Genomic DNA, 12,356 nt, shown 5'->3' on the forward strand with positions numbered 1-12,356 from the left:
CCATGCAATTAGTCGTTCGCTCAGTCACTCATTTGTTATTATTGATTCAGTTATACAATACAGAGTGTTTCAGAATGAATTTTCACAAACTTAAGACGTAATAGGGGATGCTATTGAGAATATTTTTTGTTCAGGAACCCATAGTCGGAAATGAAAAATGGCTACGTGCAGCCATAGAAGTAAGAGGTCATGTTATTCCTAATTCAGTGTTCTGACCAAGGGCAGGTCTTTCACTGCAAACCCAGCATTCTCCAGTCTTTATTTTCTGTCTTCCCCTTTCTCTCCGCATATGATCCATATATCTTAATGTCGTCTATCATCTGATATCTTCTTCTGCCACGAACTCTTCTCTCGTTCACCATTCCTTTCAATTTATGTCCGGAATATTTTACCACAGTGCAAACCCCCGTGTATGTTCAACACTGCAAAGACCTTATCACAGTTCTAGATCTGTTATTGGTTTACAATAGGCCTATATCTTTAATATCACGCATTTAAATGGGGAACAGCCTGTTCTTCATCGCGTGCCTTGTCATGCAAAATTATGTACATGCACGGCCCACTTTTAGGAAAATGGGGGCAGTTCATACCTGAAGTATCTTTTGCTGTCATCTAGATAACCTACTTAATTGAAACCTGGAACAAGTTATTACATTTTGACACAAATTGTAACCGTCAGTTAATATTTTGATGATTATTCGTCTATCAATTCCTGTTAATGATGATGATCTATAATTGTTTGTATTTCCTTTTCCCTTCGTAATTACCAATATTAAACAATTAACAGGCAGATATTTGGAATATAGTGGCTTTTTAGTGGTAATGAACAAATATTTAAATTTTAACGGTTCCAAGTTGTATCAAATCGTTAGCCTGAAAGAAATGACTAAATATTTTAAAATACTGTGAAGGTTTATAGCAGTTTCAAATTATTAGCTTTACATAGAATTAATTAGCCTTAAACAAGTGAATAGTAATGTATTCTGTATAATTTTTTCGGCTTGTAATAGTATTAAATTATTGAATGATGAACAGGTTGTGTTAACATCTTTTTCTAGTGGTTTCGAACTATTAACCTTAGACTAATAACGAATAAGTTGTTTTAACATTACATTTTGTAGTGGTTTTGAACTATGAGTCTCAAAACGAATAACGAACAAGTTTCAATGTCCGTTTTATGCTGGTTTCGAAATATTAGCCTTCGGCGGACAAAATTTTATAGTGGTTTAATGGTTTCGAGTTATTATCCTTAAACGAATAATGAAAAATTGCTTCAATATAACCTTTTGTAGTAATTTAGAACTGTTAGCCTTAACTGAATAGCGAAAAAGTTGTTTTAACATAACGTTTTGTAGTAGTTTTTATTAGCCTTAAACGAATAACGAACAAGTTGTTTTAATATGACGTTTTGTAATAGCTTTTATTAGTCCTAAACGAAAAGCGAAACAGTTGTTTTAAAATAACGTTTTTAATAGTTTTATTAGCCTTAAACAAAAAACGAACAAGTTGTTTAAATATAACGTTTTGTAATAGTTTTTATTGGCCTTGAACGAATAGCGAAAAATTTGTTTTAGCATAATGTTTTGTAATAATTTTTGTTAGTCTTAAATGATTAACGAACAAGTTGTTTTAATGTAACGTTTTTAGTTTTTCCGAACTATTCGCCTTAAACTAATAACAAATAAGTTGTTTTAATAAAATGTCTATAGTGGTTTCGAAATATTAAACTTAAACAAAGGACTATCTTTTTTATATAATGATACGGTTTGGAATGCCTTCAAACCATTGACTTTAAACGAATAACGCACGTGTTGTTTTAATGTAATTGTTTGCAGTGATTTCGAACTAGTAACCTTAAACGAATAACGAACAATTTATTTTAATATAACTTTATATATAGTGTTTCGAGCTATTATCCTTAAACAAGAAAAGAACGAGTTGTTTCCATGTAACGGTTTATACTGATCTGGACTATTAATTTTTAATTAACAACAAATAAGTTGTTTTAGTATAACGATTTGTATATATTATTTTAATGTACCGAAGTACCGTTCCATTACTCTTTCATCATAACGATTTGTAATTTGTTTGAAACTATTAGCCTTCAACGAATGAATTAAAAATCTATGTAATTGATGGGCTTGTAAAAGTATAGAATCATCAGCTTTGAACAAATAAGGAACATTTTTTTAAATGTGACGGTTGTAACCTTACACCAATAACGAACAAATCTTCAAAATGTAACGATTTGTGATATCCTCAGCTACTTAAAATTAAATGACATGGAGCTGTATCATTATGTTGAAACAGAGGAATAAATATTAACAAATTGTTTCGTTGAATTACTTTTTTATCCGTAAATTTCAGTCTAGTATTGTACAGCTTGGTTCAGGGATTTTGGCCCCTACAAAAAGTAAGTAGATAGACTAAGAGCGAGTTAAGGCCCATTCACAATGAAAATTAAACATAACCGTAACATAAATACAGAAGTTTGCGCCCAGGCTACCAAATGGGATCATTCACAATGATTCACATAAGCATTGACATAAACATTACCGTAAGACGTTAACATGAAAGTTTGCAAACTCCAAACTTTCATGCTTATGCTTACGTGATTTGTAAAGAGTATACACAATCGAGGAGCGCTGAAGTATACGACAGAATATGATGAAATGGCGTCGTTGTTATGTTTCCATGGTTATCAAGTATTTTTGCGGTTATGTTTATGTTCCCATCGTGAATGCTCTTGATTTTACCGTAACGTTTACATTTTTAAGTTAACGCTTACGTTATGTTTAATTTTCATTGTGAATGAGCCTTTATTCATCACGTCATCACTATTGGCGGGCTGGGTTACACAGGTCAGGCCGCAAAGTCATAACACCTACACTTCCATCTTATTATGTCGCTGTACACTCCGTCTTTAAACACAATATTCTTCCACACGTCCCGTTACTAACCACTACGTCAGTTGACTAAACAATGTCATGATGACTTATATTTTCTTGACATGAGTGTTCCTCAGCTTCGAACATACTGTGCTTCAACCACGAGAAAGTCTTTCCGGAATGAAACGCAGGGGGGTGATGCTGTGAATGAATGTTGATGTCATAAGATGTCATAAGGTCACACACGTGGGTACTCGTTTCACTATTGGCTAGCTCTCACAGCACAAACAATAACATTGACACACACATGTTTATACTACCCTTGTTACAAAATTAGATCACTGTTAATCTCCTGGTCTTTTAATCTCTCCATACATATGCAGGAGAGCGCATGGTTTTTAAACTGACGTTATAACGATAATATTGTCTATCTACTTCGCTCCAATAGATGACGCAATAGTAAGCACATTCCTTTCACGGTTGATCTCCTGGTTGGAGAACAGTAGATATTATTTTCATTCTTTCTCTTCCCTCTTCCCCTCCTATGCACGCTTGTGATTAAATTTCCTTCTTATAACGCAACACATAGCTCGCTCACTAGCCAAACAACCAAGGACAAGGGCCAATAACGTTGAATCGAGCTGTACCAAAATTGCTATTTTTGTAGGAGAAATGTATTTGGAGTAAGGATATAATAAAAGCGATGAGTAAGAGAATGAATGTGCTTTCAAACGTTGTCTTTCATTCCCGTATGTCTTATTGCGCATTTTCCAATCTTGAAATCAATTACGGTCGGTGGAGACTGTTAAGCATTGTATTGATTCCTATAACTGCCCTATTGTAATGCCCCTACGTACATGTACATGTACGACCGGAAATCGTTAATACAGTATGTACATGACTGAATAGAATGCATAGTTTCAGCTAAGATACGCATGAAATAACTTGAGAACACTGGACTACGTATGTGTGTATTTATTTACACTGCAAGTGGGCAAACACCCGTTGGCAGTGGTAACTTAAAGGGTTAGGTACAGCTTACAGCAGTAAAGTTTTGGAAATATTCAACATTTTTTCCCCATTACTGTATCTTGTACAATAATGAGAATTGATATATTTAAAACACTGCCCTTCTGCTATATGAAAAAATATTTACATTTTTTTTTTTCAAAATTCAGTTCATTGTGCAGTGATGAAGCGTTTCCCACATAACTCAAAAACTATCCAACATTATGTGATGTAATTTTTTGTGTGTATTTATACATGTCATATCAATAATATGATGCAAGATCACTCCTCTACCTTTGATAGATGGTCTGATAAAAATAAATTCCTTTTAAAAGTGGTCAAATATCAGTATTTTCTTCTAACACAAAATAAAAAATATATTATTTATTAAGGAATGTAGTTGAAAAAGCACGATATTGTAAATATGAGTTTCAGCAATAAAATAAAAGAGAGAGAACATGGAAAAGTTAACACGTTTATGAGTTATGAGGGAAACGCTTCATCATTGCAAAATGAACTGAATTTTGAAAAAAAAAAAAAAAAATGTAAAAATTTTTTCATATAGTATAAGGACAGTGTTTTACACATACCAATTTTTATTATTGTGCAAGATAAATTAATGGAGGAAAAAAATGTTGAATATTTCCAAAAATTTTATTGCTGTAAACTGTGCCTAACCCCCTTAACACGTTTTCAGTTGTGGACAGTTATGTTTGCATTTGCTCCAAATGAAATTCCATTAAACGTTGGTGTTTGATATTATTATTATTATTATTATTATTATTATTATTATTATTATTATTATTATTATTATTATTGTTCCAATAAGCAAGTGGTTCCCACACTGGAGGAACTGAGGAGGGTCATGAGATGATTTACAAAATAACATACACTTACCGCGTGTTTAGAAACATACAAATAATTTTATTAATGAGACAATTTTATTGTGCTTGTTTTTCAGAAAGTAGCTCTCAAATCTGGAATCTGTACTGGATACACATAGCGATATTATTTTCAAGTCCAATGAGATTGCTCATCTTTGTTTCAATGGCAATCATAGACGAGAAGTTTATTTTGCATAAATATGAGGTTGCAGATGTTATACAAAATTTAAGAGCTTCTTTTGCAAGCTCTGGTATTCATGCATTCTTTTGATTCATAACTGGCAACTGGTCTTCATTCTGCGAAAAAGCCTGCTTTCAATATTCCATCAGTAGATACGTATATATTTAAATGTATTTTTCCTTTTTTTTTTTTTAATTTCATTCAGTTGAATGCAATTATCTAAAAATGGATTTAGTATCCATCTGTAACTCGTATTCTTTTGAGTGTCTGAGTGTCTTCTGGAAAATACTAAAAAAGCTGTTGTCCAAAAACAAACTCATTATTTGTTGCTTCACACGTATTGCTGACGCCAGCGTTTCTCGCGCGTGTCCTTGAGTACAGTGCAGTCTGCTAGCATCTGTTGCTAGTGTAGCTGAGAATGGTACCATCTCCTATACACGTCACGTCAGCAATCTGCCAACCACAGTTATCAGTCTTGCTGCTCAGACTGTGACAAAAGTAAGATACTCGAACTTAACTTTCCCACACTAGCGTTCCTGTGGTGTGTCCTTGAGTACATTGTCTAGTCAGTGATTTTCTGTTGTTACTGCAGCTGAGAACGGTACCTCCTTCTAAATACACGTCACATCAACAATCTGCCAATCACAATTGTCAATTTTATAGCTCATAGACTGTTACAAAGGCAAGACACTCCCACTTAAGGTTCCCATTACTTATTTCACATGCCAAAAATGGTGGCGCGGCTTATAGCTAAATTTTCCACGAGTTCTTCAATGCACTGGCATGCATCACATTCCTTTTTGTGAAACGATATAGACCATAATTCAAGTTTCTTTATAAATCCTTGATTTTTATTCCTGGCTTTTATTATGTTAACATTCTGGCCTTTTAATTAACATAAATATTAATAATGAAGTCTGACGTAATCTTAAGAGTTAAGTGGGTTTTGGTACACTATGGAACAGACTCCTAAGTTCGAAGACGGTGTGTTCAGAGCAATCACAAAGCGTTCAGGATAGTTGTTGGCCTAAGCGATCGAACGTCAGACTTCTCAAGTCGGAGGACACAAACATATTTGCAAATAAGTTCACTTGTTACATTGCGTTTCTTGGGCCGAATTCATTCTTAAGCAGTTGCTTATAATCATTTCCAATTCATAAATCCCACTGAAGTGAACACTTATTCAAATAAGGTAGCTTGTCAGCTTACTGGAGTGTTTCCTCATATGCATTGTAATCAGCTGATTAAGTATGCAGTAGGTGATGATTATGATAAATTTATTGAGTTCTATAATGAAAATAAAAAAGTGTTTTAGCAAAACAAAAGATATATCGGAGATGTGGAAAACCCTTTAGAGATGTACAATGACCAACAATTTAAGACGAGATATAGTTTCGATAAGATATTCTGGTGTCTCTCATTGAAATTCACAATACAACCATGAGGCTTACCGATTTCACCATTGCTCAAAATACTGGTCGCTTTGAGATTTTATGCTACAGCATCATTTCAGATAGGTTTAAGTGGTATTTTTTTCGAAAAGTATTCATGCCCCAAGGTAGTGGTATTTTCATTTTCGTAATTATACTACTTCCACTTTGTTTACCATAAAAATAATTGAAAAATAAATTAAAATGATTTACTTACAGGAATATTTCCGGAATTTGCATTAAATTCAACTACAGTTTTGTCGTATGTCAATTTCTTCTTTAGGAGAGGACAATTATAAGATTTTTTTTTTTTACTTTCGACGATATTTTTATATTTCATAACTAGTTCTCTTAGCTCACTTCTTTCTTCTTCTGTAAAATGCTTTCTCGATATTTTATATAATTTGTAGCTCTATAATATTTACTTCTGTATTTGTGGACGATAATAATGCGATTTAACAATTTGAACGCGCTGGAAAACAATTGAATGTACGAAAGCGCTCACGTCTAGCCATGTAGCCATATTCGATGTCATGGGAATGCTCAGTGCATAGGAAAGAACAGCATCACTGCAATACGGTCTAAAATAAGTGCTAAGGAAATGCTCATTACTTAAGCGTTTCCTCATTTTATAAGTGACGACTATGAATTTGACCCTTAGTCCACTGTACTTGCACTGTAAACAGAGAACTACCTCTGAAGCCTCTCTTATCAAAGCGATCGATGTGGACAGCTACTTCTCTGACAGCAAGATATGATGAGAAATGTAATCAAGTTGTGTGACATGCAACGGTGCAGAAATAGCGTTTTGTCACATTGCCATAGCTGTTTACTCACAAAAACATGAGTGGGTTTTTTGTTATTGCTTTCGTTTTATCTGAACACTCGAGCGCTGGTAAATTCATCATTTGCATCCACACTTCAGGGAATAAGCGATTTACCGTCTAGGTCCGCGGATATCGGTCTGTTTGTAGTTGAATGCAGTCTTAGACCGGGCGCACACCCAATGCAGCATTTTGTCTCGCAACGAAACATTTTGGTGGAACATGTTGCAGGTTGCCATAATATCAAATGAAGTGCCCCTCACAGATTGCAACAGTATTGCGCAGCTCTTTGCAACGAGCAACAGATTTATGCGCGAGAATAGGCTGCATCTCCGCTTCGAACAATCTCCCTGTGAGCCACAGCTTCAAAATTTCACCAGACATACAACATTGCTTCGGGGCCGAACCGATTTTAACGACGACTTTGACGGGTTGAGAGAGATCAACCCACTGTTTTGAGATGTCAGAGTTGCTGTAATGTACCCACATTTCGTCACATGTGACAATTTTCCTGATAAATGTATCATCAATGAGATTAGCAATAAGCTGGCGACAGATATCCACTCTGCGTTGAGTCTGTTCAGGTGTCAATTCATGAGGTGCAGATCTACAACTTCTGTATGATTTTCTAAGCCTCTTAATATAGCGATGAAAGTACTAAGTTCTTCATACAACATGCGAGTACTTTCTGTGAATTTTCTTTCAAAACTATGCGTATATTCTCAATATTCCATAGCTAAGGTCTTCTAGGAGTTAAGTCTTTAATGCCTCCTCCGTTATTCAAACGCTGGAACCATCGTTGTGCTATACACCAACTAACAACATCTTCACCCTCGACTTCATATATTCTTCAAGCCGCGGTAGCAGCTTTATAATCTTGCTTCCAGTAATATTTTTGAAGGATTCTAATCTCAATCTGCATTTTATATTCTTTGAATTATGAGGGGAGCTAATAAATAAGATTTCCCAAATCCATTAATGAAACTGTTATAGGAAAAACTCCACCTAAAAACGAAGATTAAGTTTTAGGTGGGATTTACCTCTTGAAAAGAGCAGATCCTATATAGTTACTTCTGTTATGTAATAACATATGTACGTTTGCAAATAACTGTAACAGAATGACTTGAATCCTTCTGGCGCTGAGTCCTGGAAGCGACTGCAATATATTAAATTGTATTGTGTTATGGCAAGAACACTGTTTTATCGTATTTTTCATTTCTTCTGAAAGCGTCGACCTACTTGGAGGCACGCATAGAAGCATTGTTCTGTCGACCTGTAGCAGAAGATTGATGATTCTGCTCAATCAATTGTTGCCAAGAAGTGTTTTCTTAACGCACGGCCGAGTCTACACAATGCGACGTACGGCGGAATCCGGCGAGGACAAATAACCTCTACACAAAAGGACCTCACACCTCTTCGAGACCACAGCCCTTCCTGCTCGAGGAAGTTCGATATTTTTGACGAGCCTTCACCAAAAATTCAGAGCAAGGTCTCTGTGTCAGTAGCTTCGTCTCAAGTAGGCCTAAATCCTTACATTAACGAAGATTGGGGTGAACATATTTCAGTCACAACATTGCACGGCATCTGTCATTAAGAAATTTGCTTATGGTCCTTTGTGTGACGTCGTCTGGACTCACTATATGTGGCTCGTATACAGAGTTGGGTCGTTCCATGCAAAAAAATATGTTTTTGAACCATGATATCTCAAAAGTTAAAAATATTGTAGTAGGTTATTTTGTATGTTCTAAATATGAATTTCAAGCAATACTATATTAATTTATATCTTTCATAGTTTGGCAGCAATCAGAATTTAAAATATTGGTTTAACAAAGAACACGATTTCGTTCATTGAAGTTTTCTTACTATGTAAAGGAAGATGGAAAAATGATTTCAATGCAATTCGAAAAAGGAGAGCCTTGTTTATAAATGCCCTTAAACTGAATATATATATATATATATATATATATATATATATATATATATATATATATATATATATAATTTTTTAAATAGTTACCCACCGTAAAATAATTTATAAAAATATAGAACACAAAATGCAGTTCATTTTTACGGACGAAAAAACATGTGTTTAATTTTTTAGGGTATATTGATTCCACTATGAAAATTTCAGAATGTTGACTTAAATATCATGTCAGTTTTTAATAAAAATAACTCACCGGAACAAAGGAGCTCAGCAGGTAGACTCTCCCGTCGTACAGAATGTTGAGCGATCAAGGTCAGGGAGACGGAAGTTTGAGATTTTAATTATTCACAGTTTTTTGAGTTAAAGTCATAAAACTTGGGAGATGGATTAGGAATAAGATTTTCTTTAATACGAATGAAATTCACATGACTTTAATTTGTTGCATTCGAATATAAAACTATTTATTTTTTTCAATTAGGTGTTTTGTGAGCATGCCTTAATATTACAAGCATTAGTCTTTAAGGTATTAAAATATGGTTATTCAGATTTACAATGGCGTCTGTTTAGTTTCGATGACACTTAATATAGAGTGTCGAGAATATTTTAAATGGTGGATAACATGTAACTGCCACCCATTTTTCAGTCATCCGTATGACCAAAATATTAATTATATGCTGGTCATGGCAGTTTAATTTATTTTCATAATAACATTATTATATTAAAAGCCCAAAAAATTCATGACATCGCTGGCATATTCTTAAAATTTTGTATGAAATGACCCAGTTGTGATAATATAGCCCTCCTATACCCTCATTCCTTTTTTATTTATTAGGTTGTTGATTTATTTTCTTTATTACTTTCTTTCTGTTCTTTATATCTTTATTTCCTTCTTCCTTTATTTTCCTCCTTTCACTTTTTTTATCTATTTGTCTGTCTCTCTACCTACCTATTAATCCATCCATCCACCAAGCTATCTACCTAATCACAAACCCACCCACCAGTAAGAACTTGTCTGTGTTTGGTTTTCTTTCTATTCAGCAGTGATCCCGTTGCACGAAGTTTTGCTACTAATTTGTAAATCATAGACCTATTGGTTACCGGAGACTTGAAACGTCCTTTGACATCTCCAATCTTCACGTTCAGCATAAGCATCATATATAAACATACGCTGTTTAATCAAATACGTGTCATCACAACAGTCAATGACGCTACTGAGCTACTGGGCGAGCACAGCTTGACTTGCCAACGGGAATGAGAGGTTGTTTGTATACTTGAGTCACGTGGTACCTGCTGCATTTTCTCTTCGCACATCTCCTCGTATGTCAGACACCCATTAGTTGTTACATTTATTTTTCTGTCCTTGTCAAATTTACTGCTTTCTAATTTATCTTTTCACTCTCAGACCTTCGTTAGTATAGTCTATAAGGTGAATAATTTATAGGTTTGATTGCAGTCTTGGCGTAATCATTGGTTTATCGCTTCTTGTTAAGATTTGTCCTCAGAAATAAATATTTTTAGCCATCCATATTATTTTCATTTACCTAGAGAAGATGATTATATATTCCTTCCGTTATTTACAGCAGTTTGCTTCTAGATACTGTATCGAAGGCTTTCATAAATTCTACTTATCCACCTATCTGCATTTCCCTCCATTTATCTATCCATCAGCCTGTCTTTAGATTCTTTCAAGCACTCACCCATCTATCTGTCTATCCATCAGACCACTTGCTTCTCTACCCAAGTATCTTTTTCTTTCTTCCTTTCTTACTTTCTTTCTTTAATTCATTCTTTCTTCCGTTCTTTCTTTCATTATTTCTTTCTTTCGCTCTTTCATTCATTATTTCTTTCGGTCATTCATTCTTTCTTTCTTTCTTTCTTTGTTCCCTGTTTCTTTCGTTTTTTCATTTTTTCTTTCTTTTGATCTTTTTTATTTGTTTCTTTTGTTATTTCTTTCTTCGTTCTTACATTCTTTTCTCTTATTTTTTTCTTTTTTTCATTCTTTCTTTCTTCCTTTCGATCTTTCATTCATTCATTCTTTCGTTTGTTCTTTCTTTCTTGCTTTCGTTCTTTCTTTCATTCATTTCTCTGTTTCATTTTTCTTTATTTAATTCTTTATTTCTTTCTATATTTCTTCTTTCCTTTCTTTATAATTTTATTTTTTTTCTTTCTTTCTTTCTTTCTTTCTTTTTTTCTCTACCCGCTTCTTTTTCGCTTTCCATATTTATCTTTCATCTGTCTTCCTTTCTTTTCTCGATTCTTTCTTTCATTCTTTCTTCATTTCTTTTTTCTTCCTTTCTTTCTGCCTTTCTCTGCCTGTTTCTCTTTTCCTTTTCATATTTATCTTTTCATCTATATTCCTTTCTTTTATCGGCTCCTGATTTCTTTCTTTAGTTTTTATTCTTCTCTGTTTCTTGCATTCTGTAAACTTACTTCATTTGTTTTTTTTTTCCTTCCTTTCTTCCATTTTATTTAATTATTTCATGTTTCTTATTTTTCCATTCTCTCTATCTCTATTTCTCTCTATTTTCTTCTCTTATTTATTTGTTTTGCTACATTTTATTCCATAATTAAAGGGAATTCAGATTCGGTATTAAACAACCCTAGTAAATCACTCTGCAGCTCTTGGTTATTACGAGGTAGTTTCCTGTACTCCGAAGCCTCTGATATTTTTCCACATGCAGACGTCACGCTATGGCCGGTAGTCACGCAGAAATTTGTTTCATTGTGACACCTTTGTTATATATTTATGTGCTGATTGTTTGATTGTGGTTATGCCGACAACTAAACTATATGTTGTGTCAATACCTTAAGCCAAACTGTCTGTCGGGATGAACATCGATCCTTGGTCACAAAAGGAGAGTCAAAATTGTTGTTGTCCGTACTTACTGTCATTCTCCTTCGGCTTTTCTTGGTATATTCATAAAGTAAAGCTAGTCATTATGTATACATTTTAATTAAGTATTGTTAAACTTCCAGATGCCAACATGGCACCACTTATGAGACAACCGAGCCAGGAGATAATGGGGTAGGGTGGCCAGTTCCTTTCCGATTACTACACTAATCAGACTTCAGAGTCTTACAAACAATATTGTTCTTCCTCTGACACATATCGTCAAGTGAGATGTACTGCCTGATAATAGACGTACATATCAGCCAGAACCTCAATCAGAGGTAATCATTATATGAAAGCATAATATACTTCCCTGTTAAATTGCAT

The 12,356-nt window shown here is 34.1% G+C and overlaps 2 protein-coding genes across 3 annotated transcripts in view; one reads left to right on the top strand and one right to left on the bottom strand.

The window, feature by feature from the left end:
* Positions 1-12,356, top strand: part of LOC138696227 (tRNA wybutosine-synthesizing protein 4-like) — a 302,346-nt gene that overhangs the window by 102,144 nt on the left and 187,846 nt on the right. The window lies entirely within an intron of this gene.
* The window catches only part of LOC138696216 (uncharacterized), a 131,295-nt gene that overhangs the window by 71,718 nt on the left and 47,221 nt on the right, over positions 1-12,356 (bottom strand). The gene's annotated exons all lie outside the window — the stretch shown is intronic.

Source organism: Periplaneta americana, chromosome 1 (genome assembly GCF_040183065.1).
Source record: "Periplaneta americana isolate PAMFEO1 chromosome 1, P.americana_PAMFEO1_priV1, whole genome shotgun sequence".
Lineage (NCBI taxonomy): Eukaryota > Metazoa > Arthropoda > Insecta > Blattodea > Blattidae > Periplaneta > Periplaneta americana.